The sequence below is a fragment of the Cebidichthys violaceus genome, unplaced genomic scaffold (genome assembly GCF_023349555.1).
Source record: "Cebidichthys violaceus isolate CVI_PGR_0920_01 unplaced genomic scaffold, fCebVio1.0.p SCAF_21, whole genome shotgun sequence".
NCBI lineage: Eukaryota > Metazoa > Chordata > Actinopteri > Perciformes > Stichaeidae > Cebidichthys > Cebidichthys violaceus.
In genome coordinates this window covers 1,881,320-1,905,692 of record NW_027176384.1, presented here as the reverse complement: position 1 = coordinate 1,905,692, position 24,373 = coordinate 1,881,320, and positions in this window count along the sequence as shown.

The following is a 24,373-nucleotide window of genomic DNA, read 5'->3' as shown; positions in this document are numbered from 1 at the left end:
CACTGACCTTTCTAAAGGTCTCACTGTCCAGTTGTCCAAACAAAGATGTGCAGACTGGCCGACTGTCCTACTGAAGACAGCTTCAATTTGGCTGCCTATATAAACCCCCAAACAACCGAAAGCACCAGCGCTAAAAGCTTGAATCGAAATCTATCCAACAAATAAGTGAAACTTACTTTCCTGCTTCTGAGTAAAGCCACAGAGAGTGGCAGAGGACAAGCAGCTCTTATCACTCTTTGCATGTCAAGGATAATGATTACCCTTGAAATGAGTGATACGTCAATCAAGCTGATACTGGTAGCTTTGCAGTACTTTGCTCAAGAGACACTTAAGCTACCTGGGTAAATGTTGATACACGAGTGAAACCAAAGATATGAATTGTTGTCTTTCAATAAAAATGTAAAGATTTTGAATATTGTTCAAACCAGATTCACCAGTGGCTTTGAAATGTTGTAAATAGTGTTGGCAATATGTTCCAAACCTCCTACGCACAACAATGAAATAAACTTTGTACTGGGGTTAGGGACAGTCCGTCCTGTCCATCAGTCATGGTTAATCTTGGTTTGTTATTAGTCAATGTGACCTTATTTTTCTATAAGGTTATCAAAAATGAGTAAAAAAAAGGAAGAAAGGGAGCACACTCAAGTAAATTATGTTTGTGTGAAAAAGATGTCTGTTATGGCATAATTCAAAATATTATTTGGAAGAGGGGACATCCCGTAAATCAAAAATCAAGTTTTAAATTCTTGGAAAAACATTCAGCTTTCTCTTTGTTACATTAATTGAACTTAAATGAAAATGATTTACAGTTAATACAAAATGGTAAAGAGCACTAAAACTGCAAAACCATATACTAAAAAGATTACAGTATAGTATTAGTTTGCAGACTGGAATTGGGACAAAAACTTGAATGCTAATGGTGACCTCTTCAAGTAAATTTGTATAATAATTCCAACAAATACACTGTCTAATCTTTCCTCAAATCGTCCTTCTCTCCTAAATGAAATCTCATGAGATTAGCGATTGGAATAATCCCTCACTGCACTGATACTTGACTGTCCCCTGACCCCCAGTCATTTTGCAATAGTATCCCCCAGGCAAAAGAAGGTGAGTATCCCTGCCTTACTGTGTTCCTCTTTGGTAACACTTTGAATTTAGTCAAGAGAAATTCAGTTGTAACAAAGACAACCTGAGGAAAAGCATGTGATTGTTGACAACAACCTGCTGCTCAAACCCTAAATGTTGACATGTATTGACAAAGTTACATACCGTGAATAGATCAAATGGTTGACATTCATTTTCCACAAATAAATCACTGCAACAGGACTTCGACTGAAAAGTTGCAGCACACACATTGGCTAATTCTTTCCTAATTTTAAACAGAAGTACTTCACAAATAGAACCCAGATTGTGGACTGGTTGACCATTGTTAACCTTGACAAATTGAGCACTGCTTTTGGGAGATTATCTAAATCCTCTCTTGGAATATTATAAAAGGATTAAAATGTGCAAAACTTCAAGTGAGTCATTGAGTTCTGCCAATCAGTTATGGCCAATTAAATGGATAATGTTGGTGTTAGTTGCATATTTGGTTGTTGCAAAATCAGTCAGCTTCTCAGAGTTGAACTAAAGTTTCAACCATAAAATGACAACTGAACAAGCAGCAGCTGTTACATCAACCGGGTGTTAGAAACAGTAGTTCCTTTATCTTTCCAGTGGTAATTTCTAAAGCATTTACTCTGTGGCTGTTACACTTGCAAAACTGCCAGTAATATCTTGGGCCATGTCCTATTACTCTGCCTCTTAGCAAAAAAGCAGACCGCAATGCATTATGATTTGAATGCTCATCCCATCACGCAATTTTAATTTTCATCTCAGATATTATCGTCCATTTGAATGCCTTTTTGCATTCCTTCGTTTCATCTCGCAGATAACTGCTCTGTGAGCCCAGCTGGAGCTTCAACAAGTCTGCCAAGCCTGTTTTGTTTTTGTTTTTTATCTGTGAGGCTTGAGTGGAAGCAGTTATTTTCAATGGACCTGTGGATGACCTTGTGCTTGTGTTGAAGCCATGAGGAAAGCCGAAAGGGATGTGGGGCGACTGGCCTTTGGACTGGAGCAAGGCACAACAAGCTAAAATTCAGTGCTCAACAACTAGCCAACAAAGCCATATATGAATCTATTACCAGCCACTAGCAAACTAAACATCCAAAACCCGAGAGAGAAAATTAATGAAACCCAAAGGCTGAGTTCATTCGTGGATGTTCTTTTTCTATCCTTTTGTCTCTCCATGAGTGCTTTTTTTTCCTGGTGAATTTAAGAGCAGCTGAGAGGCTCTGGCAGCTCACCAAGTTAACAAAAGGAAAGAAAAAAGTGTATAACGTTGCAAGCAAATCTGCGGTTTTGAGTACTTCTTTTAATTTTGTTAGCTGGTTGACTCAAACTTCTTTTTTTTAAAATCTTACCTGGTGAGACGGTGAGCATTTTGTTGATGGCATAATTACCAAAGTGCATGCATTCTGTAGCAGCGGCAGTAATGATAGTGTCTGTTGTTGCAACATGATGATGGTAATTTACTGTGTGTTATGACTATACCCTTATTTAACAAGGTGAGATGACGCAAATGAGCAACTTCAAATTTACAGCTACAGCTCGGGGGGTTTGGTGCGGCAGAGGAAGAAAAAGGGTTGCAGACATTAAAGTGAATGGTTAATGGCCTGGCTCAAGGGCAGGATTGTCTTCTTCACTCCTTTAAGTGCGTATTCTTCCGTATTTAAACATGGTGACCCACTGGTCACAAGCTGCCGTCTTTAACCTTCAGGCTCTGAGGTTTCGAAACACGCGTATTTACACTAGCGACATCATAAAGGGCTATTCTTAGCCCTCCATCAGTCAAACTGTGTGCATGTGTGTATGTAAGGAGGAAGATCGAGAAGGAGAAAAACACTTCAAATGACCTCAAACGGGTTGGAAACCCCTCCACCACCTCAATGCCTCCTCAACCTTTTGTCTGCTAAAATAGGCTCAGCTGCAAGTGACACATAACCGCTAACCGGTCAAGGAAGCAGGAACCAGTCGTCAGCGTTTAGTTGCATTCTTGAGACAAGCAGTTATCACTTTGACCTGACTGGCAGGTAATTCTCCTGTCATACACACATATGTGGTCAAAGAGACACAAACAAACACATGGGCAACTGCAGGGTGTGCATTAAATACACACATACAGCATAGACAAGGTCAAATATACAAACTCATAGTTGTCACACACATCAAGCTAGACCAACACACACAATCTAATCCTACACAAGGCTATTTGTGCTACAATCCCAGAAATGGATTGCTTGGCGTGTGACTACCCCGGAATGGCTCACTTTCCGCACATACATGCCCTGAAATCAGTCAAGCCTTTCCGCCTGGCTTGACGTGGTAGTGCCATAACATGTGTTGTTTGCTTTGCGGCAACGACAGAACCAAGCTATTCGCTCTAATAGAACCAAGCCCGTCGCTGACTCATCATGACAGAGGACCAGAAACAGGGGAAAGATATCAGACTATCAAGACGCGCAGCTGAAATGGAAGCGAGGCGCACCCGCTGGGGTGTGCAAAGCTCAGATGGAGGGGAAAGGTCATGTCAAGCTTCCTCAATTGCTGTTTTGCCGGTATTCACGGCGTCACGATTAAATTTGCCACATATCACTCAGAGTAGCTTTGAATAAAAAAGCAAGTATCATCCAATTGATAGCAAATGAGCCTCTATTTTCTATGCTCAATCACATTTATCACCAATTTCCTTCCAGCAGTTTATCTCCCCCGTGCATCATCTTTTATCATTAAAGCTACTGTATGAGAGGCCATTAGAGAGAAATTGACCAAGCTCCCTGCCAGCCTCAGCAGGCTACAACCTCATCATCAAGCACCCCCCCCCCTCCCCTGCTGTGAGCGGGATGGCCGGCCATTACGATTGGAAGCGGATTGGCGAGCTGTAAGATATTTATTGGTGCTCCACTTGGGCCCTGGGGAATTGTGCACAAACCCGCTCACGCACAGTCAAACCCATTTACATTCAGGGATGAAGACAATTAAATGTTGACCACGATCAGGTAGCTCTCTCGTCCACAAGCAAACGTATCTCTATGTGTGCCGTGTGAAAATAGCAAGCTTGACGGGTCAACTATGATTTAGTAATAAGATAGTGCATGTAAAAACAACCATCTGATTCTCGAAGTGACCAGTGACCATGAGTTTGAAGTGCTCCGAGCGTGGGCAGGAGGCAGGTCCATCACTGGGGATTCATTTGTATGTGAACCGTGGCCCGCATCACTCAGCAGCATGAGCTTGTGTAATTAGTGCTGTCAATAAAATGACTGTTTTTATGCCAATTAAGGGTGGAGATGTGTTGCGTTTACACAACACAAGATATGGGAGAGAATTGTGCTCTTGTGTACAGTGCTATCAGCTGTGGTAATTTATTACAGGGTTGTACTTTGCTGTGTTCTTGGCAGCCGCATGTGTGTTTATTGTCAAAGGTGGAAATGGGAAGCTTGAACTGATTGTTTACCGGAGTCATGAAGTTACCCAACACCTTGAGGGATAGCCTCTGTGTGTGTGTGTGTGTGTGTGTGTGTGTGTGTGTTTATGGGTGTGTGAAGGAAGGGAGGGAGCATTTTGCAGGCCCTGCGGACACGTGAAGGTGTGATCCAAAGATCATTTCAAGGTTGCTTTGATAGTAAGGAAAGGGCAGTGATGCGAGAAGACATCGGTCCAAAAGATATGGACAGGCGTACACACCCCCTCACACACACAAAACGCACACACAACCCGGCATGCCTACTCTACCTTCTCTAGAAAATGTCCATGAATATTCATAACTCCCCTTACACTACAGTATATTAAAAAATAGGGCACTTTTGCCTAGAAAGCATTGTGTGTGTGTGTGTGTGTGTGTGTGTGTGTGTGTGTGTGTGTGTGTGTGTTAGGGCTCAGAGATCAGGTACAAGACTACAAAGCTGCGTGCGAGAGCTCTCTTGGGGCTTTTCCTTGACAGACTTGCCACTTGTTTTTCTTGCCTGTGTGTATGTGTGTGTGTGTATGTGTGTGTGTGTGTGTGTGTGTGTGTGTGTGTGTGTGTGTGTGTGTGTGTGGGGGGGGGGGGGGGGCATTGAAGGTTTGTTTCAAACCATCAGTGTCGGTAAGTGGAGTGTGATGCACCATTTCACTGAATTCATGTGACTGGCAGACGTAATGACGGGATCTCCAGGAATTCTAACCTCCCTTTCTAAAGATGCCACATAATGCAAATGTATATGATGACTAGTTTGGTTAGATTATGACAACATCTTAAGCACATTACAATCAGAATGTGGTGTTGTATTACTTTTACAAAGTAGAAAGATATACAATTTTTAAAACCATATCAGACACACGATAATAGTCAAGTCCAGGTATTTTAATGATGCTTCTGGGGGAGATGTTTAACATAAAGAGAGTGCGTTACTTGCGTGCACTCTTGTGCATTAGTTTCCCATTGTTTTACTATTTTTACTGTCTTGTTAGTCTTGTGATTTTTGGGGCTACGCCACTTTAAGGGCTACTTTAAGGGCTATGCCACTGAGTCACATGACATTATGTCCCCAGCTTACGTTACGTTAGAAGCGTACTTATTATAAGTCAAACCATGATGTTTTTTCTAACCCTGCATAAGTGGTTTTGAAGCCTAAACCTAACCGCCACCGTTTCACAATGTTAACCACACGCAAACCTTTAGCGTCTTATTATCTTATTTATATTCATGATTTTTACCAACCTGAAACTATACCTTGTAATTTATATTACACAACAACAACAGCATATATACCAGCTAAAGGTTATGCAGATTTATAATGCATTAAAATACGATATCGAAAAATCACAATATTATTCAAATGTAATGTATCACCAATGCTTTTATTTCCTTGGTATCACATCGTAAAATGATTAGACTTGTAAACCTACAAGACGCTGTAGTTCCGCTAATCCGTGTGGGATTACAAACCCAAGTCACACGCCTCGATTTACAAAAACCCAGAGGCAGCTGCCATGGCTTGGCATGTTGGGATCTCGCGGTTTATTTATAGTCAATGTGTGATTCCTGAGTCCCATCGAACATCAGATGCTGGTTTCCGACGAGAGTGGATATTTTTAAAACAGCAAGGGTTCTTTGGCTCCCCTCAGCCAGGCCTCTCTGAATCCCAACGTCTGCTTGAAATGTAAATGTGAAATGACTCATTGTGACTGTCTCCCGGTACGCTGTTCCAAAGCACTGCTGGACTCTCACCATCCCCCGACACAGCTGTGTAATGTTTACATTACGATGAATGAATATACAATGACGAATGTACTTTATACATGTGGGGTGATATGTATAGTCTACTTTCTATGAAGTCTCGCAGACTAATGGGCACTGACTGTGGCACCATGCTGTGTCATCTGCAAAAGTATTTCACCAACACTACAACTTTCTCATACAACATACGATATCCTTGATCAAGGCCCACTGAGATCTAAGGAAAGGATTCCATTATTTACCCAAACACAGCTTGATAGAGTCTAGAGAAAATAAAGAGAGTAATAAAGTGCAATTTCTTGCTAAAAGTTAGAAGATGTGATCAACACCACTCATGTCTGTACGCTACATATGAAGCTCGAACCGGCAGCCAATTAGCTTAGCTTAGCATAAAAGGCCAGGTTAGAAAAAAATCCACCACTACCAGTACTCTATTGGTTGCCAGGCAAGTTTAGGGTTTTACATTTCGGCTTTTGAATGGATTAAACAGATGAGATATAACGTGTTAATCAGTGAGCTGCTTGACAGACTTTTGGACTTTTACAAAGAGCCAGGCTATTTGTTTTGCCATAACCAGTATATATGCTGAACTAAGCTAATCACCTGCTGGTTTCTAGCTTAATAGTCAGCATACAAACTTGAGAGTGGCATCAATCTTCACCTAATTTAAAGTAATATATTTCCCAAAATGTCAAACTGTCCATCAAAACGGCAATGTAACCTGTAACATGTGTAGCTAACTGCATAGTGAAGACAGACCAGGTCCAGAGTGGGAATATTTAGCTCTCTCCGCGTAGACCCAGAATTGTCGTCACACTGACCTGCTGTTACTATCACTATTTGGCCTCAGCTCACCGTGGAGGTTTGGTCATTTCTGCAGCCGTTCGAGGTGCCAGCTTGGTCCTGCGGAGCCTCTCTCTGAGCTCCTGGAACATTCTAGCGAAGGCCCAGAGGAGGAGGAGGAGGAGGAGGAGGAGGAGGAGGAGGAGGAGGAGGAGGCTTCAGTGTTCACAGTGCGTCGCTATGAACAGCCGGCCTGTCTGCCCCTTGGCATGGACGACAAGACACACACTCACACACTCACACACACACACATATAAAACACACAATCAAAGCAATGTAGTGAGTGAGCGCGCCAGTGGAACTACATTGAGGAGAGCTGGGCAAGCCTGTGAATGCCAGCCGGACCTGGGCAGTGTATGTGTGTGTGTGCATGTGAAGGAGAGACTAAAAGAGACTCTGGGTTCTTGCCAGTCAGAGCGGCTACTAAATATGTCCTCATTGGAGCACCGAGCAGAGCTAACAGGGGTTATTCCAGGACACTCTTTCCCTCCTCTGCTGCTCCGTCTCAATGTTTCTCTCTCGCTCCTTTCCTTTCTCCCTCTGCGCTCTAATATAGAGCTCATTTTGTGTCTGTTTCTAGGTGCCAAGGCCAGAGGGGGTTGTGTGTTTGCGTACGCCGCGTGTGTGCCAGCTGAGGCTGCTGTCTCGATGGCTGCTTTATTTTGGCTCTAGTTGCCATAGCGACCCAGTGGGACTTTCAGTGTGTCTGAACCAGTGATCCGATCGATGCTAACCAACACCAGCAGCAGAGGTGTGTGTGTCTGTGTGTGTGTGTGTGTGTAGTATGGCGTTATATATCTCTGCAATGTTTGGCATGTGAATAGAGGCCAGGTTTTGTTGAGTTTCTTTGTGCAGCCCTGTGTTGTAGAGCGACAATAAATGAACCTTGGACATTGAATGAGTTTTCTAAATCACATTAACTCAAATTGTGAATGATATCGGGATATATATTTACATTTAAGCTTACTGTAACAACGTAGGGTGGTTAAGCAAAGTTTCAAAATGACAACATGTCATTTCAGTTTGCCTCAGTTTTCCTGTATTATCAGTTCATACAACTGACCTCCCACCTTTAGCCCAAATGTTTACCCGGTGATGAAAACGCGGCCTCATTCCAGAACATGTCAATAGTGGAAGGCCAACAGTTACACAAGAAGCGTATTCCAGTAAAGCTGCGACCCCTTTGCCAAGCATTACTGCGGGTTACATTCACTGTGAGGGCAGCTTTGGGCAAATCAATAGAATATTACTCTGCAGTCGGGCAAACACCACCTAAACCCAAAGTTGGTTCGTTTCATGTTTTTATTAGTTCTTTTTTCTTGTTTGCATTACATCACCAGAACATTTTTAAGTGTTAAGCGCTTAGTTAGAGAGACTTACAGTCTCGGCAGGCAGCGAGTCTCGCACAAGGATGCTCCAACAAAAGACGCTGCTATTTTTGATACAAAGCATTCATTCAAGACGTAGCTTCTTTACAAGTCAGCTGAATGTACAAAGTCCTTGTTATTGTGACACTCTGGTTGATTCTAAAATATCAAATTCCGGCTTTTTATCAGCAGCGGCGGCCTTGCATCAATCACAAGCTGTTCCCGGAGAGAATTTTGAGTATGTTATTTGTAGAAGTCACTGTACTGTTTATGTTTCCTCTCATGAGATGAGTCACTGATTTGTGTGTGAGGAATACAGACATATGACAAGATATTTGTGTGCCAAGGTGCCAGCATCGTATGTCACATAAATGCTGATGTATGCCTTTTGCGTAAATACACTTTAATGAGTAGTAAAGTGGATGGCTACATGCCAACTGTAGGCTTAGCATACTGCCAGTACTCTCCTTATTCCGTATGTTGGCATGTTTATCGGCCGATATCAGCAATCTCATGCTACTTATTCCTATTCAATAATTATTACTTTGAGAATGGTATGTGGTGTCAGTTATAATCTGTTGCAATATTATTGTAATATTATCATACTCTGGCTATGCATCTTCTATAGTAGGCCGATAATATTATCCTAACATTTTTTTACTGAATTGAGCATGAACGCATCATGATGTAACTGAATGGAACCTTCGTTTGTTAGCTGCCAACTTTACTAGGTCTCCTCCTGCTGATTGCTGTTCACAATGTAGCACTATCAGGGATCGGCGACTGGAAAGCACTAATGCAGATCTCCTGGTTGAATATTTTTACTAAATATATCATCCGATAGCTATCGGCAGTAAAACTTTATTTCACACTATGGTGGTTAAACTTTGTAAATAATCCGCCGTTTACATACATGCCAAACTGTGGGCAGGGGGATCCGTACGGGCCACAGATCATCAATGGTCCATCACATCTTACACTACCACATCTGGCTCAAACATCCACTTGGACTCTTGATTGAACAGATTACATTTGGCTGCTCAAAAAGTCAATGTCACTCATGTCTGTCCCTTTCTTGTGTACATGATATTTAAGGAACGCCTTAAGCAAATTTCTTCAAATTTGGCACAAATGTCTACTTTCATTCAATGATGAATTGCTTCGAATTTGGTGGACAAAGGTCACTGTGATGTCACAAAATGCATTGACAAAACTCAAGAATTCATATGCTAACTATGACAATTTCCCACAATGTCTAATAGGATAAAACGATGTAATGATGACATTTTGGAAAGACATACGGAAACTGCAACTTGACTGGTTGGTGGAAGCATACAACCATGACGCGGTAAATCTAGTTCTGCAGGGACCTTGAGCTTTTCCTGCCCACTGACTTCACTGGTAAAATATCTGTGATGCCAGCACTAAAAATTGTTTGTTGTGTCACACAGAAAGCAGGAACACAATCATCTTAGTTTCAGGAATTATTACTACAGTTTTGAACAAACTGTGTTGTTAATATAAACATATTCATGCTATTTCTTAATATGTCCAACAATTGTTTCATCCTCTTTTGAGAAATTTACAAATATTCCCAGTATCACTGTGATTTAACATTATTTGCACAGAACGTGAAGTGAATAAATATTGTATTTAGACTTTAACAGTTGCATAAGCCTCTCCCTGAGTAGGAGTGTGACCCTAAATCCTAAAAGTAAAATGTAGAATATGGCCACAGAAAAAGGAGAAAAAAGTTGGATAACTTCATTGAATTCACCGCCACATTCTGTTCATTCTGTTGTAGGATACAAACATGAATGGCTGCATAGACGACCATCACAGAGAAAGAAGCAGCTTTGTCCCTGATAACAATCAGTGGGACGCCTCTCTCCAAGGGGAGCTGTTGACCCTGAAACGGATCGCTATTTTTTATTTACTAAATCTTTTCTGTTGCATAACCAGGGAAATTCTATGTGACAACACCAGGAAATGTTTACTACATTAATGCCGTAAGCTTCCTTGACACTGTGTTCCTGGGTTTTAACCCTGGGTGTGTCTGTGCGTTTGTTCACATACCAAGTGCACTTGTATATTTTTTAACCAGGAGTGTCGAAACCCTTCAAGATGGAGAAAAACAGGATGTCAAATGCATCGCACGGTGAACGTTGGACACAAGTTATAAGGGAGTGAATGTATGCAGTGTGTGTGTATTGAACTCTCAGCTGACCTCAGTGGCCTCCTAACCGTCTCTCTTTATGAAAACAATGCTGAGTGCTCTAGAAAGTCCCATAGAATCATGCACCCCAACAACAGCCTCTTACAGTATGATGACATGGAGATTGACTACACACTCACAAGCAATTACACGCACGCACGCACGCACACACACACACACACACACACACACACACACACACACACACACACACACACACACACACACACACACACACACACACACACACACACACACACACACACACACACACACAACCAGGCAGTACATCTGATATTAACATGGACATCATTGAAGGGTAACCATTTGGTGAGTTGATGAAAAAAACTCACCATTGTTACAGGTGAAATGGTGATCATAGTTTAGCTTTACAATTGTATATTGGCAGCGACTGCACTTCAGGGACTTCCACTGGTTAACTATAACTTTCCACTGTCATTTCCTCTCTGGAGGGCTGAACTCCATCTATTTATGGTCCAAATCATTGTCGGAGAATGATGGACAACACTCACTGGGTGTGAGCTGGAAACTGTTCCGTGTTTTGGCAAATACTCCAATAGGGGGGAAAAGTCATAAAAAACAATTGTATGACCTTAAAGAATGTAATATTTTAGCAAGCTCAAGATCTTTACATGACATCAAAACTGCATAGGTGTGAGCCTGGCTCAAATCATTTGTCACATACTTCTTCTTAAAAGACCTTTAAAAAGGGCATTCTTAAGAACAGTTGTTTACTTCTAAAACCAACACTTAAATACAGTTATTATCTTTAAGTGTATGTTAAATATGGAGATAGAGCCGGATTACCAGTTAGCTTAGTCAGGCATACAGACTGAAAACAGTGGGACAACAGCTAGCATGACTCTGTCCCATAAAACCACAACTTTTTATTTTCATGTTTACGTTTTTAGCAGAATAACACAAAAAACAGACATGAGAGTAGCATTAAAATTAAAAGAAAGAAAGAAAAGACCAAACTGGAGAAAATGCATCCATGTGGATACAAATTGTGCAGGACAGATGACAATAGCAGCGTTAAAGTGAACACAGTATTATGCACTTTTCTTTCTGCTCATGAGTATTTATGTGTTCTAAATGCATGCATACTTAAATGCATGAGTACTGCAGTATCCAAAGCACTATTAGCCCACATGCTGACACAGGCTCTGGGGAAAACAGGTAATGGAGCATGGTGTGAGGTCAGCACACCACTGACTGCCCAACCATGGAGCAGCTAAGTCCGAGTGTACATCACACCAGTGTTTCCCCCTGAATGGTTGCAACCCACAGCTGTGGAGACTCTGTGATGAGGGCCAGACATACCCTGAAAGCATTCATTAAAAGGTCCTTAATTCTATATTTGAATAGTGTGCTTTTTCTATCTAAATACAAGTATATATGACTTAGATTTAAACCTGTATATTAATTTAAAAAAGCGAATTAGTGTATTATTCAAAATGCCGTAGTATTCTTTTAATTATTACGCTAGAACCATGAGGTGACCACTCAACATGAAGACGTAACCCACAGCTTGTTGTTTGCACCTTTTTTGTTTGTGTATGGACTTAACAAATGAGATACAATGTGTTAATTAGTAACTTTTAGACATTCTGGTATCCATGAACTTTGGATCAAGTAACGCTAGCTAGTTCCCCCTACATCCACTCTTTATGCTAAGCTAAGCTAATTGCCTCCTGACTCTCGCTTTAGACGGTAACAAGGGAGTGGAATAGATCTTGTCTAACTCTTATCTAGAGTGTATCCTTTAACTCTTAAACATACATGTAGTACATTTGCACACAGGCAGCTTTAATGGAAGTAATTAGCAATACTAAAATCATAGATTTCTCATAACTGCATACGAACAAGTTTATTAGTAATCATGGTGAAACCAGCTTTTTCTAGCTCACTCAGGAATAACACTGAGTGAGCACTTTGAGAGATCATTTAGATGTCACTTTTAGGTTTAGAAGTGTATTTAATCTAGGGCAAGACTACTTAGTCCGAATGAAGAGGGATAGTAAGCTCTGGTCTGCAGACTCAGTTTGTGACAAACGGGTTGACAAGATGGTGTGTTTCCTAAATAAATAACTTCACTGTCCATTCAGAGATCTTACTGCTAATTAAGGACAGCGAGTCAGTGAGGCTCAGTAGAAAGGGCATCAAACAAACACAAACCATGGCGCTCTGTGAATAAATCATTCTCAACATTGACTGCATGCTGAGTCATGGTAAAAGACAGAAGGGTTTTTTGTGTGTGTGTGTGTGTGTGAGTCATTTTTATTTCACTCTGTGCAACCACAGACACAGCCCTCTGGCTGAGGAACCACCATCATTTTAGTAGTGTCTGCTGATGTGTTCGAGTGAGATGTTAGAGAATAATGCTCATACTAGTGGTACAAGTAGCTTCTTTAATAACTGTAGTGGGTGTTATTGTAGAATAGTAATAGTAGCTGTCATAAAAGTAGTAGTATGGCTGCCACATTGAATTGAACTATTGAGGTTTTAGACACCTTATCTGGGTCCTAATTGAAGTATTTACAGGATAATTTTTTTAAAGATGTATTGCTCAGTAAATGTAAAGTGTGGAAAAGTAGGAAAACAGTGAGGGATAATAACAATATCAGTGACGCTGTTTAGTTGCTTCTTAAATTTTCCACAGTTTGCTGCAACTGGAAGTTATGCATTAAGTTATCACAGCGACATAGTACAAAATAGTACATTACAAACAAACCTGCCAGTATTGTCAACATGCACATATTTGATTGACGTCCCATTGTACTGTTACAATTGGGTCAGTTTCGATATTAGCATTTTTTTACAACTTGCATGGCCTGGTCAGAGGACCACAGTATTGGTGATGCTGGGCTTTAGTAACTCAGTAATGTAAAAAAAACAAATCGCAGGCCACGAATGCTGGAAGTTATTCACCATCTCAGTGATTTCTTTTACTGATCTTAAGTCATCTTAAATAACACCAGAAAGTGCTAGAAAGTGAGTTGTTGATGTGTGTGTGTGTGTGTGTGTGTGTGTGTGTGTGTGTGTGTGTGTGTGTGTGTGTGTGTGTGTGTGTGTACATTGAGCGACATGCAGCACTCATCCGAAATATGGACCTGTTTATATTATGACGGACAGAGGAATTTTGACCTGAATTACCCTATCCTCACACACACACACTACCTTCCTGTACAGTACGGATACGGCACATGACCAAAATAAACTCTGGCTAGAAAACAGGATGGCAGGAAGACACTGGGGCTTGTCACCCTGTGCTGTGTGTGTGTGTGTGTGTGTGTGTGTGTGTGTGTGTGTGTGTGTGTGTGTGTGTGTGTGTGTGTGTGTGTATGTGTGTGTGTGTGTGTGTGTGTGTGTGTGTGTATGTGTGTGTGTGTGTGTGTGTGTGTGTGTGTGTGAGAGAAAGCAAGGGAGACAGTAGTAGTGTTAGGGGCCTGCCCCACTAGGAAGCCAGCAGGAAGTCTGAGCCAATTGTTTTTCTAGTTCACCGAGTTCACCACAGCCCGTGTCTTCATAACAATGACCAGCGACTGCTCTGGACCAGTGTGTTGTTGGAAAAAGCTGTGTGTGTGTGTGTGTGTGTATATATGTTACTCAAGCGTAGTCATGTAACATATTATATATAATGGGATATATGTTTACACAGAACAGATGGTGTAAAAATCCCTGTTATGAAAAGGGAATTAGCTGAACAGTAAAAGCTGTGCTGTTACGTGTGTGTGTGTGTGTGTGTGTGTGTGTGTGTGTGTGTGTGTGTGTGTGTGTGTGTGTGTGTGTGTGTGTGTGTGTGTCTGATGAGGTCATTACATCGGAGCCCACCAGAGCCTGAATAAACATTTCCCGCAAAAAATATTTGTCTGCGAGTTCGATCTGGCTCGCTGTCAATCCTGTTCTGTTTGTCTTCTGTGTTTGGCGATGGTTAGAGATGAAAGGGAGGGAGGGTAAAGGTTATCAGAGTCATGTACTAGAGTCATCCTCAGTGGGGAAAGGGGGAAAAGGTAGAGAGGAGGGTGAATAGAAGGGAGAAAGAAAAGGGATGTGCAAAGTTGTTGAAGGACGCTGAGAAGAAAGATAAAAGAGGAAAAGAGAAGAACATGCTGTGGGTTAAAAGGAAGTGTGCAGAGGGTCACTAACATCAACAATGGGTGACAGGGGAGGGCAGGAGCGCCTGACTGGGATATCACAGTAGTGTCACTGTGGCCTGGTTTCAATCACCCACAGGTCAGAAACAAGTGCAAACAAGAACGCAAAAGCAACATGGAGTCAGCTCAACCCACGTACGCATAGTCACATACACACCCACACACAAACACACACAAATTAGGAGACATGTATGTTTTAGGGCACATACAGTACTTAAATAGAAGCACACGGTGACACAGGCAAATAATTAAATACTGGCAAACATTTACAACGTGCAAATAAATAGCAGCCAGCATAAAAATAATCAAATATGCACACATTTTTTGTCATGCATTTCCCACAAATCATGTCAAGCCGCGTGGACTTATGTGACGTCTGTTTGTATGGATTTTCTGTCGACGACGACATTGTCGATGACATTGTCATTCAAGGTCAAAATAAAAATAAACCCCTCTTCATAGCTGCTCGCCACATTCAATTTACTGTACAGTATTAAAGCTGTTTGCCTGGCAATAAAACTCGTGGTACTCCTCCTGAAATGACGAGCCATAAAACCCAGTAATTGTAATTGCTGCTGCTACACTATTTGAGGAAAAACAATGTGTCATTTGAGGGCTCTAGTTATTAACTTGAGTGAACCATTTGTCCAAAAATGTCCCCCTGATACCAGCCAGGCTCTGTATCAATCTGTGCTCACTGAACATACAATAGATGCGTTTGCATGTGTGTGTATGGATAATTACACGCACTTCCACCCACATGTTTTAATATGTGTGTAGCAGTCCCCATTTAGCTGGAACCTAAACGCACCGTCGGGATGCAGCCAGGGGTGGGGGGGTGTGTGTGTGTGTGTGTGTGTGTGTGTGTGTGTGTGTGTGTGTGTGTGTGTGTGTGTGTGTAAATAGGTTTTTGAAGTGCATGTGTGTGTCTTCACATCCTACGTCCCTTCTGTTTGTCTATCCCATAGGAGCCGGGTAGTAAACACAGACCCAGAGTAAACATCTACTGCATGTGCTTAGTAGGGATTTCCATTGCACCCCGATTGACAGGAAGCAACAGAGAGCAGCAGAGCACTCGGAAAGTGTAAATGTAAACAAACTTGCACTTCACGTTCAAATTGTGTGTCAATGTGTGTGTGCGCGCGCAAGGATAATGGTAAAAATACAGACCGGGCCTCTTGAACCTGTATGAGTCATATCTACAGTATCCCTATAGGGCTTTGTATTAGAACAATACCAATATTGAGGGTGTGTCCCCACAGTACAAACTCTGACAACTACTTTTTATTGGCATGTGTGAAATACTGCAGATACTCCATAAGATTGAAGCCCTTTTCAGACGTGGAGGACGAAACATTGATGGTTTCATATATTTGTAGAAGAAATGGAATTGTTTCTCTCACATTTGGTGTCATTTACATAAATGTTTGATATTGCTTTATTCAAATATGACAGGACATTTTGGGGGAAAATTAATGTTTTCAATTTTCCTAAAGACTGTATCCGTGATAGATTAAAATGGATGGATTGTTTATTACGTTAATTTTATTTTACTTTGAGGTGTCTAGTGCAAGTGTGATCAAACTGAACTTAACAGTTGAACAAGCAAAAGGCTGACCTGAAAACAGTCAAAATTAGCTTTGAACACCGGTGATTTATTCACTTACTGACATATGCACTGAAGTGCATTTGATCACTGATGCATTCATTTACTGATGTACGCACTGAATTGCATTTGAGCTATAATGCGTTCGCTCACGGCTTACTTAAAGGAACAGTGTGTCACATTTAGGGGGATTCATTGGCAGAAATGGAATACAATATTCATAACTGTTTTCATTAGTGTATGATTACCTGAAACTAAAAATCGTAGTGTTTGTTAGCTCAAAGAAAAGCCATTTATATCTTGGGAGCGGCTCGTCTTGCGTGGAGTCAGCCATCTTGCACCGCCGTGTTTCTACAGCAGATCAGAACGGACACTGGCTCTAGCTAAAGCCAAATTATTAATGATGGTTATATTGATAAACCACAATGTAGTTTAACATTTTGGTGGCATTTATTATCATGCTGCAGCTCACATCTGCTCTGCTCTCTGTCAGGCTGAGCTCCTCCAACTACACAAACACAAAGCGCAAGCAGAGAGGCCTCTGTGGTGAATTGAACCAGGTTGAGGGAAACTACGCTTGTTACAGTACGTGCAATAAAATATTTGAGAGTGAAATGCCAATACATCTGTTGCAACAAGAACGGACATGTAAACAAAAGTAAAACCTAATTCAAATCGGCCACCGCCACTGTACTTACATCAGCTCTTTTTGTCATGTTGATTGTGACGCTGGACCCAAGAGCAGAATAGAGGCAGAGCAGAAATGGTTAAACAGTCTTTTATTTGAAAGCACGAGGTGCTGGAGTGTTGTGAACTGGCTGGAGGAATGGTCAGCAGGCTGGAGGAATGGTCAGCAGGCTGGAGGAATGGTCAGCAGGCTGGAGGAGCAGAGAACCTGAGGCAGACAAAGGGTTTAACAAGAGTTTCAGCCGTAGCATTAGTTCCTGGCAAATCTGGCCAAGAATGAGTGCAGGACTGGAGAATATGAAGCCTGGAGCTTGATTAGGAAAGTACTTTCAGCTGCACCGGTCAATTAGGGGGAGGAGCACAGCCCAGACCATGACAGTACCCGCTCCTCAACGGGAGCCCTCAGGCGACCCACCAGGCTTGTCCGGATGAGTCCGGAGAAACTCCCTGACGAAGTCAGGATCCAAGATGAGGGACCGAGGGACCCAAGACCTCTCCTCCGGACCGTAACCCTCCCAGTCCACCAAGTACTGGTAACCCCTGCCACGGCGACGTACATCCAAGAGCTGCCGAACCGAGTAGGCAGGATGACCGTCAATCATCCGGGTGGGAGGTGGGGGAGCTGGCGGAGGGCAGAGAGGGCTGGTGGACACCGGTTTCAACTGATACATGGAATGTGGGATGGACCCTCATGGTGCGAGGCAGTTTCAGCCGCAGAGCTGTTGGGTTAATTATTCGCTCCACGACAAAAAGGGCCAATGTAACGTGGGGAAAGTTTCCTCGATTCAGTCTTCAACGGAATGTTTCTGGAAGAAAGCCCCACCTTCTGACCTGGTTTGTATTCAGGAGCTGGTGTCCGGCGGTGGTTTGCAATGCACTGGTTGTTTTCAGCTGAGCGGAGTAGAGCAGAGCGGGTGTCTTTCCAGACCTTACAGCAGCAGCAGAGGTGCATTTGAACTGATGGAACAGCTATCTCACCCTCTAGAGAGGGAAACAGGGGCGGCTGATAGCCCACAGACAACTCAAACGGAGACAAACCTGTGGCAGTGCTGGTCAGGGAATTATAGGTGTATTCAATCCATGCAAGTTGTGAGCTCCAGGCAGTGGGATTGGTGGCGGCACACACACACACACACACACACACACACACACACACACACACACACACACACACACACACACACACACACACACACACACACACACACACACACACACACACACACACACACACACACACACACACACACACACACACACACACACACACACACACACACACACACACACACACACACACACACACACACACACCATAGAGCGGCCTCCAGGTCCTGATTAGCCTTCTCCGACTGGCCATTGGTCTGTGGGTGAAAACCAGAAGAGAGACCAACAGTAGCACCAAGGGCTTGACAGAATAACCTCCATACCTGAGAGATGAATTGGGGTCCCCGATCTGAGACAATGTCCAGTGGTATTCCATGGAGGCGAAAGACATTGTGCACCAAGAGGTTGGCAGTGGGCAACTTGGGAAGAGCCACAAAATTAACAGTCTTAGAGAAATGGTCAACGATAGTGAGGATGACAGTGTTACCTTGTGAAGGGGGTAAACCAGTGACAAAGTCGAGAGCGATATGGGACCAGGGGTGGCTAGGAACAGGGAGTGGATGTAGTAAGCCAGCTGGTGAGAAGGCACAAGGATGGAGTTTCTCGTCAGAGTTGGAGCGCTTCGAGAGGACTGCTCCGACTCCACTGTCTGAGGCATCAACTTCCACGATGAACTGACAAGAGGGATCGGGCTGAGGTGAAGCTCCTTCTTAGCTCTGAGAAGGCAGATTCTACCTCTGGAGTCCAAGTGAAAGGGATGGAGGTGGAGGAGAGTCTGGTTAGCGGGGCAGCTATCTTGCTGTAGTGTCTGATGAATCGGCGATAGAAATTTGCAAAACCCAGGAACTGCTGTAGTTGTTTTCGGTTGCAGGGTCTGGGCCAGTTTGTCACAGCCTTGATCTTCTCTGGGTCAGCCCTTACCTTCCCACTCTCAATGATGTACTCCAGAAAGCCGACCGAACAGGCATGGAACTCACATTTCTAGGCTTTCACATAGAGCTTGTTCTCCAGGGGTCTCTGGAGAACCTGACGGACATGGGAGACATGATCGGACACATTCTGGGAAAAAATGAGAATGTCATCCAGGTAAACAAACAAAACGATTGAGGAAGTCTCTTAGCACATCGTTTACCAAGGCTTGAAAAACAGCAGGAGCGTTTGTGAGGCCGAACGACATTACCAGATACTCAAAATGCCCCAGTGGTGTGTTGAAACCTGTCTTCCATTCGTCCCCCTCCCTGACTTTGACCAGGTGGTAGGCGTTCCGGAGATCCAGCTTAGTGAAGACGGTTGCGTCCTGGAGTGGCTAAAAAGCAGAGTTTATTAGTGGTAAAGGGTACTTGTTCTTAAAGGTTATATTGTTCAACCCACGGAAGTCAATACAGGGTTGCAGGGAGTGGTCCTTCTTGGAAACAAAAAAAAGAATTCAGCACCAACGGGATGAGGATGGTCTGATTATACCAGCAGTCGGTGACTCCTTGATATACTTCTCCATGGCCTCCCTCTCTGGACGGGACAAGTTGTAGAGCCTGCTGGTTGGAAGAGGAGCACCGGAGAGGAGATCAATGGTGCAGTCATAAGGACAGTGAGGGGGCAAGGAGAGGGCTAGGTTTTTACTGAACACTAAACCTAGATCATGATACTCAGCAGGTATGGTGGACAGATCTGGAGGCTGAGAGCTGGATGGTGATACGGCAACATCTGCTGGGGACAGGGCTGACTGCAAGCATGAAGAGTGACAAAATGAGCTCCAGCCACGGACACTTCCTGCCGACCAGTCGATGTGTGGGTTGTGTGTCCTTAACCCAAGGGTGACCCAAAACCAGCAGGGAGTTAGGGGACAAAATTAGGTTTAACTGAATAGTTTCACGGTGGTTGCCAGACAGAACAAGGGACACAGGAGCTGAGCGATGGGTGACTGAAGCAATAACCCTGCCATCTAAGGCGGTAGCTGTGAGGGGGATTTCTAATTGTTCAAAGAGAATGCCAGACTGGAGGGCCATGTCTCTGTCTAGAAAACTATCTTCCGCACCGGAGTCGACCAGAGCTAGGAAAAGCAAAGAGAGTTGGTTGTGACAGAGAGTGGCTTGGATTTGCGTCCTGGGCGGAAGAGTTTGGTCCGGAGAAACAAACTGGCTCGCCAGAACCCCCACTGCTACTGGCAAGCCCCGTCTTTTGGGCGAACTGGACAGAGGTGGCTGGCCACAGTAAAGGCACTCACCCTCCCTCATCCTGCGACGACGACGTTCCGAAGGAGAAAGATGAGCTTGACCTAACTGCATAGGTTCCACAGGGGGGAAAACAGGAGTAGATGATGGAGGCATAGAGGATGGGCGCGCTCCCCATACCGCTAAAGGTGCCGACGGGCAGAAACTAGCCAACTGCTTGGGATGGCCAGTCTTCTCTCTGCGTTTCTCCCACAGGCGATTATCACACCGGATAGCTAGGGAAACCAGAGAGTCAAAGTCAACAGGTACATCAAGAACAGCCAGTTCCTCCTTTATTTGATCACTGAGTCCATTCAAAAACACCCCACGAAGTGCCTCATCATTTCATCTAGAATCCGCTGTCAGCTTTCTAAACTCCACTGAGTAGTCAGCAACACTTCTGGGTCCCTGGCGGAGATTGATCATACGTGCTACAGCATTCCCAACATGAGCTGGATGATCGAAAACCCCTTTCATTCTGCAAATGAAGTCAGAATATGAAAGGGTAGCAACTGCCTGATTAGCATCGAAGGCTTCTGCCCAAACTAATGCCCTTCCTCTCAACAGCCCCAAAATATAATGCACCTTGGAAATGTCCGAGGGAAAGGCCAATGGCCGCTGGTTGAAAACCAAGGAACACTGGAGGAGAAAACCTCTGCATTTACCCAGGTCTCCAGAGTAGGGTTCCGGGTTTGAAGCGTAGGACTCTCTGTGCGAAGGAGGCACTGGGGAAGAAGCTGGAGGGAGCTGCTGGCTGGGCTGTGCGGTAATGGCTGCCGGGGTAAGTTGAGCGGTTAACTGAGTCACCTGATTAGATAATTGAGCAATTTGGTTTACCATTGCCTGGCTGTTGTCAAAGAGGGTCTGGAGATACTGCTGATGTTGTCCAAGTAGAGCTCCTTGGTTTGAAAGGGCCCTCTGGAAGGTGGACTCCTGATCCGGTTCTGCTGGGTCCACTTGGCCAGATCGTTCTGTCATGTTGATTGTGATGCTGGACCCAAGAGCGGAATAGAGGCAGAGCAGAAATGGTTAAACAGTCTTTTATTTGAAAGCACGAGGTGCTGGAGTGTTGTGAACTGGCTGGAGGAATGGTCAGCAGGCTGGGAGCAGGCTGGAGGAATGGTCGGCAGGCTGGGAGCAGGCTGGAGGAGCAGAGAACCTGAGGCTGAGGCAGACAAAGGGTTTAACAAGAGTTTCAGCCGTAGCATTAGTTCCTGGTTGCGAACTGAACGAGCAGGCAAAGAATGAGTGCAGGGCTGGAGAATATGAAGCCTGGAGCTTGATTAGGAAAGTACTTTCAGCTGCACCGGTCAATTAGGGGGAGGAGCACAGCCCAGACCATGACACTTTTTTTTAAACTTCTCTGCTGGCTGAGACAAAGCAGCCAGGAGGACAGAGGACAGGAGGAATGACTGATACTGACTGATCTGATGTCTGCGTTCTTCATTCTTTATTAACTTCACTCAGAAATGTTATTTATCTTTATGACCGTTTTACACTTGTTTCCAGGGGGATATTAATGACTTTATATAGTGACTTTGTTGTTGTAAACATTACTGTTGCTGCTCTATAAATAATATTTAGTTATATTTGAAATATAGAAACATTCTAATCTGGTTCTGAATTAATTTATTTTTAAAATGTTATATATGTTGTTAAAAGCAATTATTTAGCCTTAAGAGTAGTACTCATACTAGCTTGTTGCACTTATTGTATTCGTATTACTTATAGCACTAACTGTTTTTCTTGTTTCTGCACTGTACTTTGGCTCTGAGTTATGCTCTGCTTCATGCTCTTAGATGCTTGTTTGGAAAAGGAAATGTACTTATGACTTCTGGTGACTAGTAGTTCTTTTGATTACCAATGTTGATGCACTTATTGTAAGTCGCTTTGGATAAAAGCGTCTGCTAAATGACTGTAATGTAATGTAATAGTAAATCCTAAAGATAACGCTCCCAACCTGAAGGCCACCGTAGTTCTCCTACACGCTATGAAAGGAAGGGTTGAACAGAGGGATATTTAGTTGGTTGCAATCAGCAACACACCACTAGATGCCACTAAATCTTACACACTGTTCCTTTAAGTCTTAAAAGTCCTTCTCTAACTCGTCGCTCTCTTTATAGTCAAAGCATTTTACCTGAAATGTGGGTCAACCTTGCACAAATTACAACAAAAATGAACCAAATTGTTTTTGTGTCCTCAATATGTTCTGAATGAGATCAAATAACTCGTCAGTAATGATATGAAGGGTAAGAGTCAAGAGTCAATACCATTCAGACTACAGAGACCAGAAGGTTTCCGAAATACCAAAATCTTATCCCGGTGCTGACGGATTCTCCATGTGAATGCAGAATCTGTTTATAGAGAATACTTCCTTTGTGACTGCTATAGAGAAATATCATGAAGTGATGATGGCTCTCACCTGACTCATGCGTGTACTTCATGAAACAAGTACATTGTGTAATACAGTCAGTGTAGACGGCCTCCTCTGACAACTATCCTTACTGTTTTGTGTGCTTTCAGTCATTTTGTGTGAGTCAGTGAGGGATTAGATAGTTCACAAAACCTCTTTTGTTTTTACTAATTTATTTACTAATCTGAAGCCTGGGATGTTTTTGCGAAGTTGTTTTTTTTTATTATTATTGGATCTATTGATACTCATAAAAGAGTAAAAAGACACGATTAAGGCCTATACACACAGGGGACTTGACAAAATAAACATCAATACTTTCACATCAAAACTATTCATAACCGATTTGTGACACTTGTTCAATAAAAGGTTTGAATAGATTTGCTCAGGCAGAGGACCAACTACCGGGATCCTATTGACCCAGAGCAGCGTCTGGCAGTCTGTCTGAAGTAAACTGTTATTTAGCCTAAGCTACTGCAAGCTATTTTATTGAGTATCCTTTTAGCAAAATGCTATTTAAATTCCCTCTGGTAAACAGTTACACAGTGTATGTCTAGGGCTTCTATTGTGCAACTAAAGAACAGAAGGAGTGGATCTGGCCTGGGCTGCCTTTGTCAAGGTTGGCAGAATATAGATTGCGATCGTGGTTCCGACTACGTAGCCTGTTGTTGTACAGTGTGCATTTTGAATATGTCTTTTCCACACAACGTTATTGGTTGATACTTTTTTTGCAGTGCAAAAGCTCAAAGAAATTGTTGTGTCTTTGCCGCTTAATATTCACATTCTATGTGAAAGTATTACACAAAAAAAGTGTGAAAAGGCCTTTAGTGGGTCATCATAACAAAACTGATAAACCTATATAGGACGCATTAAATCACTGTGAACCCTTTCTAGTACACATTTCTTCCACGTGTCTTAGCAGCAGTTGTAAGCCGGTCCTTGGTGTGTGCACAAGAAAATTCTTTTCCCAGGATCCAGTTGCAGCATCTTCTCCGAAGTTCATTAATGAGCAACAACACCTTCTCCATCAATCATTGTAACCAAACTGTGATTTTCCACTAAGCGCTGTTTACTAATTAATCCCACATACTGCCACAGCAGCACTTTGTATAGATAGAACAGAAGGAATAGAGGGAGAGGAGGCAGAAAAACAGAGAGGTAATGATTTGCCGTCTCTGTCTGGAAGACGCTGACGAGGGAAAGTGGGCATTAGGAGAAGCCAGGGCTTTTGATTTGTCTGTGCCAACAGGGTCTGGACCTGTAATACGCACACAAAAACACAGATGTACACTGATGCTGACGTCCAAGCACACAGAAATACACAAATCCATAGACACAAAACCATACGAAAAAACATTCAACTTTCAAGCACAAACACAGGGGGAGTGTTTCTTTCTCAGCATCTTCTATCAGTCTGATGTATTGATCCCAAGG